Below are 10,069 nucleotides of genomic sequence, written 5' to 3'. Positions count from 1 at the left end.
TGACGATATTGAAGCTGAGGCTTCTTCACCATTCCAGACTTGTGTTATGTGCGTCACATGGACTTCTGTGATCTCACTATTACGAAGCCTACGAGCCTCTTGTGTTTGTAGCACCAGCCGACTTGTTGACTCCGATATTTTGTCTGGATGTCCACCTCTTGGCTTCTGAATGGATAGACAGACTTCATCTCGTATTCTTCCAGCTGTCATGGCGCTCACATGTTGCAGTTTAGCAGTCTCTTGACCGCTATCGATGAGCTGGATGATGAGGTTTCTCTTTTCTTGGGAAATCTTCTTCATGTCTCCTCTATTGGAACCAATGACCTTTCACTTGGGAATCAGCCTGATTACACAACTGAGCTATTAGCGATTGTGAGAACAGGTTGTAATTCTGTAGTACTGAGGAAGAAAAAGATTTTTCCAACACCAGGAGCAAAATGGTAACAATGCAGTGACAAGACAAGAATCGGAATAACTAAAACAGGATTTTTGGTTGCTTACCGTAAAATCTGTTTCTCGGAGCCTTCATTGGGGGACACAGGAACCATGGGTGTATGCTGCTGCCACTAGGAGGCTGACACTATGCACAAAAAAAGTTAACTCCTCCTCTGCAGTGTACACCCCACCGACTGGCATTATGAACTTAGTGAGAAAGCAGGAGAAAAACAATAAGGTTGAAATAACATAGTAACAAACATGAGAACTGTAAACATGAGAACAGTCATAGAACACAGAAATTGAATAATATGGGAGGGAGCTGTGTCCCCCAATGAAGGCTCCGAGAAACAGATTTTACGGTAAGCAACCAAAAATCTTGTTTTCTCTATCGCCTCATTGGGGGACACAGGAACCATGGGACGTCCCAAAGCAGTCCCTGGGGTGGGAAAAAAAAACAGACTTCCATCAGGTCAGAGGACTCACCACTGCCGCCTGCAAGATCCTTCTGCCTAGGCTGGCGTCTGCCGAAGTGTAGGTATGGACCTTGAAAAATTTGGCGAATGTGTGGATGGAAGACCAGGTTGCCGCTTTGCAAAGCTGTAGGGCGGAAGCCCTGTGGTGCACTGCCCAGGAGGCACCAACTGCCCGGATAGAGTGAGCCTTAATCCCAGGAGGGGGCACTCTGTTCTTGGCCCGGTAAGCCTCCAAAATTGCCGTTCTGAGCCAGCGAGCAATAGTCGCCGTGGAAGCCGGCAGGCCTCTATGCATGCCATCAGGAACGCCGGAAAGAGAATCAGTCTTCCGGAAAGAGGCCGTTCTAGGCTGGTAGATCCTCACCGCCCTGACGAGGTCCAGCTTGTTCAAAGATCGCTCCAGAGGATGGGTCGGATCTGGACAAAAGGACAGTAGAACGATGTCCTCGTTGAGGTGGAAGGTGGAAACCACCTTAGGGAGGAAAGAAGATGGAAGCCTCAGGACCTTTGTTTGGTGGATAACCAAGACAGGAGGTCGGCAAGAAAAAGGCCGCCAAACTCGGAAACGCGTCGGATGGAGGTGATGGCCACAAGAAAGGCCACCTTCCAAAATAGAACTGACAAGGAACCTGCTCGAGAGGCACAAAGGGGGGACCCCTCAGAACTTCTAGCACAAGATTCAAATCCCATGAATCCACAGAAACCCTGTACGGAGGGACAGCATGGGTTACTCCCTGAAGGAAGGTCTTGACCTGTGGCCGAGATGATAGCGTCTTCTGAAAAAGGATGGAGAGAACAGAAACCTGGCCCTTTAGGGAACTAAGAGCAAGGCCAAATCCAGTCCTGCCTGAAGGAAGACCAAAATGGAAGGGAGTGAGAAGGACATAGGAGAAACGTGGTTGGACTCGCACCAACGGAAGTAAGCCTTCCAGGTACGATAGTAGATCCTGGAAGACAAAGGCTTCCTAGTCTGGATCATAGTGAGAATCACCCGATCCGAAAGGCCGGACGCTCTTAGAACTGCGGTCTCAACAGCCACGTTGTTAAACTGAGCGACCGAGAATTCGGGTGGCAGATCGGACCCTGGGACAGCAGATCGGGTCTGTCTGGAGCCACCGGGGGGCATCCGCGAGAAGATTGACGATCTCTGCAAACCAAGATCTCCTGGGCCAAACCGGGGCGATCAGAATGACCGGCACCCCTTTCACCTTGATCTTCAACAGCTTGGGAAACAAGGGCAGGGGTGGAAACCGATAGGGAAGCACAAACTGTAACCAAGAAATGGCCAGAGCGTCGACGCCCACTGCGAGAGGATCGCGGGACCTGGAGACGAACCGAGAGACCTTCCTGTTGATTCGGGATGCTGTGAGGTCCACATCCAGAGTCTCCCATCGAAGACAAATCTGATGGAAGACCTCCTGATGCAAGGACCATTCCCCTGCCGCGAGGCCCTCGCGGCTGAGGAAGTCGGTGGCCCAATTGTCCACGCCGGGAATATGCACCGCGGATATCACCGGGACCGTTGCCTCTGCCCAAAGGAGGTTCTTGGATACCTCGGCCAGAGAACAAGGCCCCCCCTGGTGGTTGACATATGCCGCTGCTGTGGCATTGTCCATCTGGATTCGAATTGGCAGACCCTTCCCAGTGAAGAGACAGAAAGATGGCCCGAAACTCGAGGACATAGATCAGCAGAGAGGACTCCTGCGCCGACCAACGACCCTGAACAGTCAGGTGACGAAACACCGCACCCCAGCCAAGCAGACTGGCGTCCTGTCATCACTACGTCCTGTCATCACTACCTGCCAGAGAACTGGAAGGAAGGACCTGCCCTGGGAGATGATAGGTAACGTCAGTCACCAGTTGAGGGACCGTTTGACCCGGGGATAAAGACGAATCGGACGATCCAGGGAAAAAACAGACCTGTCCCACTGTGATAGAATGGCCTGCTGAAGAGGTCTAGAGTGAAATTGGGCGAAGGGAATCGCTTCCAATGTTGGAACCATCGTCCACAGATCCTTCATGGCCGATCGGAAGGAGGGAAGCCGAGGACCCTGGGAACTCTAGTCTTCGGGAAGGAAGACTTTGGTTTGACGGGTGTCGAAGAGCATGCCCAGGAAAAATAGGCGCTGAGAAGGAACAGGATTACTTCCTGTTGACAAGCCACCCAAAACGGGCTAGATGAGGTTGTTGTCGAGGTACGGAAAAAAGTACTAGGTCCCTGACCCTCAAGATGGCTATCAGCGCTGCCATGATCTTCGTGAAAACCCTGGGAGCGGTTGCGAGACCGAACGGCAGGGCAACGGACTGAAAGTGCTCCTGAAGTACTGCAAAGAGCAGGAATCGGTGATGTCCCGGGAATATCGGGACATAGAGGTAGACGTCCTGGATGTCTATGGAGCACAGAAATTCCTAAGCCTCCATGGAAGCAATTACTGAACGAAGGGATTCCATCCTGAAGTGTCTCAGACGAACTATCTTGTTCAGCAATTTGAGATCCAGGATGGGACGAACTTTGAAGTCTTTTTTTTTTTTTGGTACCACAAAAGATTTGAATAGAAACCTGTGAACCGTTCTTTTTCTGGGATGGGAACGATTACCCCGGATTTGAGGAGAGAAGTGATGGCTACGAAAAACCTGGAACTAGAGCAGGGTCTCTTGGGGTCGGGATTCTAAGAAACAATCCCGGGGTCATGAAAAGAACTCTATTGTGTATCCCGAGGATACAACTTCCCCCTGACCCATGCGTCCTCTACTGAGGAGATCCAGATGTCTCTGAAGAAGAGATGGCCGCCCAGCCTGGGAAGTAGGGTTGGGTTCTTGTCGCGAGTCGTGCCGAGGTGGATCTTCCAGTCCTAGACCTGGAAGATCTACCTTGCGAGTAGCGAGAACGCCAGGAAGGAGTAGGTCTAAAGGATACCCTCTTCTCTTGACGTGCCTGTGGCCTCTGCTGTTGGGAAAAGGAATCTGAGGCTGCGAAAGGGCTGAAAGGTCCGAAATTGCCGCCTAGGAGGGCGGTGAGGTTTAGGCTGGGGAAGTAGGGAACTTGTGCCCCCGGTGGCATCCTTAATGATTTGGTCCAGCTTAGAACCAAAGAGACGTGAATCCTGAAAAGGCAGGCTGGTAAGGGACTTTTTAGAAAACAAATCCGCCTGCTAGGCCTTGAGCCAAACGGTCCGACGGATGGCAACAGCACTGCTGGACACCTGAGCAGCAAAAGACGCGGCATCCAGGGAAGCGGAGACCAAGTATTCACCTGCATGAGAAATCTGGTTGGCAAGCTCTGCCAGCTGTCCAGGTGGGGCCCCGTCCAGGATGCCCCGACGGAGTTGATTGACCTATTTGGATGTGGATTTTGAAACCCAAGTGGAAGCAATGGCCGGGCAAAAGTAGACTCAGCCGCTTCGAAGGCTGACTTCGCAAAGGATTCTATGATTCTATCGTTAGAATCTTTCAGAGATGCTCCGCCAGATAGCGTAAGGACTGTGTTGGTGGACAGCCTGGAAACTGGAGGATCCACTGAGGGAGAAGCAGTCCAATTAGCGGTGAGCTCCGGAGAAAAAGGATATAAAATGCCAAGGCGCTTTCCTCTCTGAAAGTGTCTGGTCGGATTCTCTTTTTCTCTGGTCAGGATCTCCTCGAATTCAGGGTGAGGAGCAAAAACCTTGGAAGGGGGCTTCGACCGTCTAAACGAAACCGCCTGATCCGCGCATTCCGTAGAGGAATCTTTGAAGCCACAGGTCTGTTGATTGCTCCAATGAGGCTCTGAACCATATCCCTCATGTTAGCGATTTGGTCAGAATGCAGCTAGGACCGGACTTCTGAGCACGCTTGTGTGCTAGGATCATGGTCCTGCTGAGGTATCTATGAGGATACGGGGTGGCAGTACACTCCGTACTCATAGTCTGTACTGTGGGACTACAGGTGTTACTGTTCACCCTGTATCCCTCCGGAAAATCTGAAAGGAAACGACGCACATTGAGGTAGATAAGGGTCTAAAGAAAGACCCGTGTCCACCTCCTACTGACACTAAGCTAAACTGAAGTGCATAATGCCAGTCGGTGGGGTGTACACTGCAGAGGAGGAGCTCACTTTTTTGTGCATAGTGTCAGCTTCCTAGTGGCAGCAGCATACACCCATGGTTCCTGTGTCCCCCAATGAGGCGATAGAGAAATAGTTAGAAGTCAAATTTATGTATGAGATATCCAAGATGATTGTCTATAAAATGATGGTAGTCTCAACTTAGAAGCAGTAACGGATGGTGAGATATGGATCGCGAAAGTCAAAAGTACAAAACATCGTTACCCTTTTGCTCGTCAGTGTAACAATACATATTGTAGTAGATATCAAGATCCAACATTCCCTATTTCTCTATTGCCTCTCATTGGGGGACACAGGAACCATGGGTGTATGCTGCTGCCACTAGGAGGCTGACACTATGCAAATAAAAAAGTTAGCTCCTCCTCTGCAGTGTACACCCCACCGACAGGAAGTAGGATATTCAATTTAGCTTAGTGTCAGTAGGAGGTGGACACGGGTCTTTCATTAGACCCTTATCTACCTCAATGTGCGTCGTTTCCCGTTTACTTGAATAAGATCATCCTTTCCATCTTTGTCCTGCTCCGATCGATTCTCTGGGGCGTTCGCTGAACAGGCTAGACCTGGTCAGGGCGGTGAGGATCTATTTGTCTAGGACCGCCTTCTTTAGGAAGACGGACTGTCTTTTTGTCATTCCAGACTTTACGCCAAGAGGCCTGCCGGCCTCCAAGGTTACGATTGTTCTCTGGATCAGACCTGCCATTCTGGAGGCTTACCGGGTCAAGAACAGAGTGACTCCTCCTGGTATTAAGACTCACTCTGCCCCGGGCAGTGGGCGCCTCCTGGGCGGTACACCATGGGGCATCCGCCCTACAACTTTGCCAGGCGGCAACCTGGTGTTCCGTTCACTCTTTTGCCAAAGGTTATAAGCTCCATACCTGCGCTTCGGCAGTTGTCAGCCTAGGCGGAAGGATCTTGCAGGCGGCAGTGGTGAGTCCTCCGACCTGAATGGAGTTTTTCTGCTGTTCCCACCCCAGGTACTGCTTTGGGACGTCCCATGGTTCCTGTGTCCCCCAATGAGAGGCGATAGAGAAAACAGGATTTTTGGTTGCTTACCGTAAAATCTGTTTCTCGGAGCCTTCATTGGGGGACACAGCACCCTCCCAAGTTGAACAGCTCTGTTTATTGTGTTATACTGTTAACGTTTGCGTTCTTTGAACGCTCTTTGAGCGTTTGAAACTGTTAAGCTGTAAAGCGCTGCTTAAGTTTGTTGGCGCTGTATAAATAAAGATTATTATTATTATTCTTTCTCGTTTAGACGTTGCTTCTCCTACAGCTTTCTCACTAACTGAATATCCTACTTCCTGTCGGTGGGGTGTACACTGCAGAGGAGGAGCTAACTTTTTTATTTGCATAGTGTCAGCCTCCTAGTGGCAGCAGCATACACCCATGGTTCCTGTGTCCCCCAATGAAGGCTCCGAGAAACAGATTTTACGGTAAGCAACCAAAAATCCTGTTACTAGATGGCACAGCTCACCTCCTCCTCCTGTACAATGACTGATAACACCTCTATATACAGTAGATAACACAGGATCCACCATTCACAATAGGTGATGTCACAGCTCACCTCCTCCTCCTCCTGTACAATGACTGATAACCACAATATACTGGAGATAACACAGGATCCACCATTCACAATAGATTACTGTATTTTTTTTTCGAGGAGTAAAATAGAAGAAAAAAAATTTGATGCAAAAAATATGTGGTCAATTCTGTACTAATCCTCTATCTTGGTATATATGTCCACAATTCTGGTATAAATGGTCCCCTCATCCTACTATTCATGGCCCTCCTTCAGAAAAACATTAAAAAAACCCAACCATTATACTTCTCTTCCTGTGTTCCCTCACAGCATCTTGTTTCGATGCCACCTGTTGTTTCCCCTTGAGAAAGCGGGGTTTTTTACCCGCGAAACGCGCGTCGGGGCACTCACACCCGGTCCAGGACTCCAGAACCTCTGCCTTTGGTGAGCAATCCATCCCCTGGGTTATTTATTTACTAATATAATACCTGTGATATCGATCATGGGGTGAATGGGTATGCTGCCTACATGTGGCTTTGACATTGCACTTGCACCTTATGTTATGTAACAAAACTTATTGTGCACAAAGCGGTCAGGCACAAAGTGTGGAGCCCCTCTTCCCTCTATGGTGTTTTTTCCTGCAATTAATTCTGTGATTTGTTGTTATGTAGCGTGAAGTTTGTATCAATAAATTTTCTATTTTTAGTATACCTGATTGCTCTTTTTGTCCTCCGTATTTGTAATATATTACTCAGAGACGGTTTTTGTTTGCTATATATTGGCTAATGATATAGCCTTATATGTGACATTTACACAATGTCATTGAGGTTTTTGTGTTTACTAATTGTTTCGATGCCAGTAGCTGATTTATGCTTGTAAGCAGCGCATGGCAGTGACATCATGTGCTGCTTATAAGCAGAGGACAGCTGCCGGAATACTCACTGCCTCCACCCCAGGTCAATGGGCCTGTGGAATAGAGAATATTCATTGACCTTTAACAGCGGCACAGTGTTAGGCCGGTTTCACACGTCAGTGGCTCCGGTACGTGTGTTGACAGTTTCCTCACGTACCGGAGACACTGACACATAGACACATTAAAATCAATGTGTCTCTGCAGAGGTCAGTGATTTTTCGCGGACCGTGTGTCCGTGTGCAAAACACGGAGACATGTCCACGTTTCTCCGGCAACACTGTCCGCAAAGCGTCCCGCACACGTGCACACGGAGAACAGTGTGCACTCTCCTCCGCGTGCACTTACCGCCGCAGGACAAACAGCGCTACAGTAAGCGCTGTCCCCTGCTTTTGGTGCTGAAGCCGGCATTCATTCCTTCTCCCCAGCAGCATTCGCTGGAGGGAAGGAATGAAAAATCAAGGTTTTTTTTAATTTTTTTTGTTTAAAGTTTGGGTTCACCTCCCGCCTCCCACACCCGTGCGCCCGCCGCTCGCAGAGAAATACTCACCCAGCTCCCGCGATGCCTCCTCTCAGCGCCGGCAGCTTGTCCTGTGTGAGCGGTCACATGGTACCGCTCATTACAGTGATGAATATGCGGCTCCACCTCCCATAGGGGCCTTAGCCGCAGCCGTAAGCTCCTGCAGCTGCCGGGAAAACACGTGTGCCCGCTAAAGGGAATGAATATTCACTGCTCCCCACTCCCATGGGAGTGGAGAGCAGTGAATATTCATTTTTTAATAGCAGGCACACATGATTGCCCGGCAGCTGCAGGCAACCAGCAGCTGCGCTACTGTGCCCACTATTACAGATCAATGAATATTCACTGCTCTCCACTCCCTTAATTAGTGGGCACACTTCATAGCCCAGCATCTACAGGAAGCAGGAAGCAGGCCGCAGCTAACAGCATGTCCGCTATTAAAGAGAAATGAATATTCACTGCTTTCCACTCCCATGGACGTGGAGAGCAGTGAATATTAATTTCTCCTTAGCAGCGGGCACAGGTGTTAAGACACAACTGCCTGCTCTGGATGCTCCTCCATCATCCAACCCACAGCAGGTAAGCCCAGACTATAAGACGTTACACCACCCCCCACCACCCCCATTTTTCTCGATATTTTTGGAGGAAAAAGTGCGGCTTACAGTCCCAAAAAAATTGGGTTATGTCACAGCTCACCTTTTCCTCCTTTACCTTGGCCTTTGTCCTAATTAGAGCAAGCTCATTACCTACTACATAGGGTCTGTGTCAGTCTATTGCTGCCAAGGTCTGTGTGGCTTTCCTGGAAAAACAGCAAGTGTGATTCTAGAATTGGATCGAGTGGCCGGTATAGAAAATTGCAAGATTTTTTTTATTCACAATCTGTTGGAAACAAATTACGAAAAATAAATTTAACATACACATCTTATTGAAGCAGCGAGTCATTTTTCTGATTTCACTCCCTTTAAAGATGCGCTTGTTTTTAGATTAAAGATGGAGCGCAGACCAAAAATCTAGCCAAACCAGACTCATTGTAATGTGGCAGTAGCAAAAAAAAAAAAAAAAAAAAAAAAACACAAATAAAAAAAAACCTTCTACGTATGTCACATTAGGGTATTGGTGCCAGGTTGCTGCCTGTGCTGGGAAGGCTCACGGACTGTCAGATTATGCTTTTTTCATTTATTTTACGCATTGGGCCCCCCAATTAGGCATTTTAGCATATTATTACATTCCTTTCACTGTTGATTTCCTCTGTAACAGGGGTTGGTATATTGGCTCCAGTTACAGGGGAAAAGCCGGATTACTCACCGGTAATGCTCTTTTAATGAGTCCACGACAGCACCCCACATGAGAGAGAGGGATCCGCCCATAGGAACAGGAAACCTACAGAACAAAAGGAGGCGGTCCCCTCTCCTCCTCAGTTTAGTTTACAGAGTATAAAAAGGGAACCGCAAAAGCTTTAGTATTAATTCTTATTCAGCAAAATATCTTAAAAACTCTATACAACCATTATTTGTGAATTAAAGAAAGAGCTGTGCATAATCAGGGAGGGTTGTAAATGGGTGCTGTCGTGGACTCATTAAAAGAGCATTACCGGTGAGTAATCCGGCTTTTTACCCTTCGCCACGACAGCACCCCACATGAGAGACTTTCAGAGAGTCATTATTCGGGTGGGATTACTGTACTAAGAACAGCTCTACCAAAGGTCAAATCAGAAGATGAAGATAGATCAAGTCTATAATGGTTGTAAAAGGTAGAAGGTGTAGACCAAGTTGCGGCCTTACATATTAAATGGATCGGGACATCCGCTTGTTCCGCCCAGGAGGAAGCCATGGCTCGTGTTGAGTGCGCTTTAATACCCACTGGAGGAATCTCGCCTTTTGATGTATAGGCCAAGCAGATAGCATCTCTGATCCATCGAGATATGGTAGCTCTCCTGACCCCATGTCCTTTCTTGTGGCCCTGAAAGGAGATAAACAGAGCCCTACTCTCCCTCCATGTTTGACACCTTTCTATATAAGTCAGGATGGCTCTTCTGACATCTAAGGTGTGGAACTTATGTTATTCAGGGGTTACAGGAGAATCAAAAAAGGAAGGGAGAAATATTTCCTGTG

The sequence above is a fragment of the Ranitomeya variabilis genome, chromosome 5 (assembly GCF_051348905.1).
Source record: "Ranitomeya variabilis isolate aRanVar5 chromosome 5, aRanVar5.hap1, whole genome shotgun sequence".
In the NCBI taxonomy this organism is placed as follows: domain Eukaryota; kingdom Metazoa; phylum Chordata; class Amphibia; order Anura; family Dendrobatidae; genus Ranitomeya; species Ranitomeya variabilis.
This window is presented reverse-complemented; position numbering follows the sequence as displayed.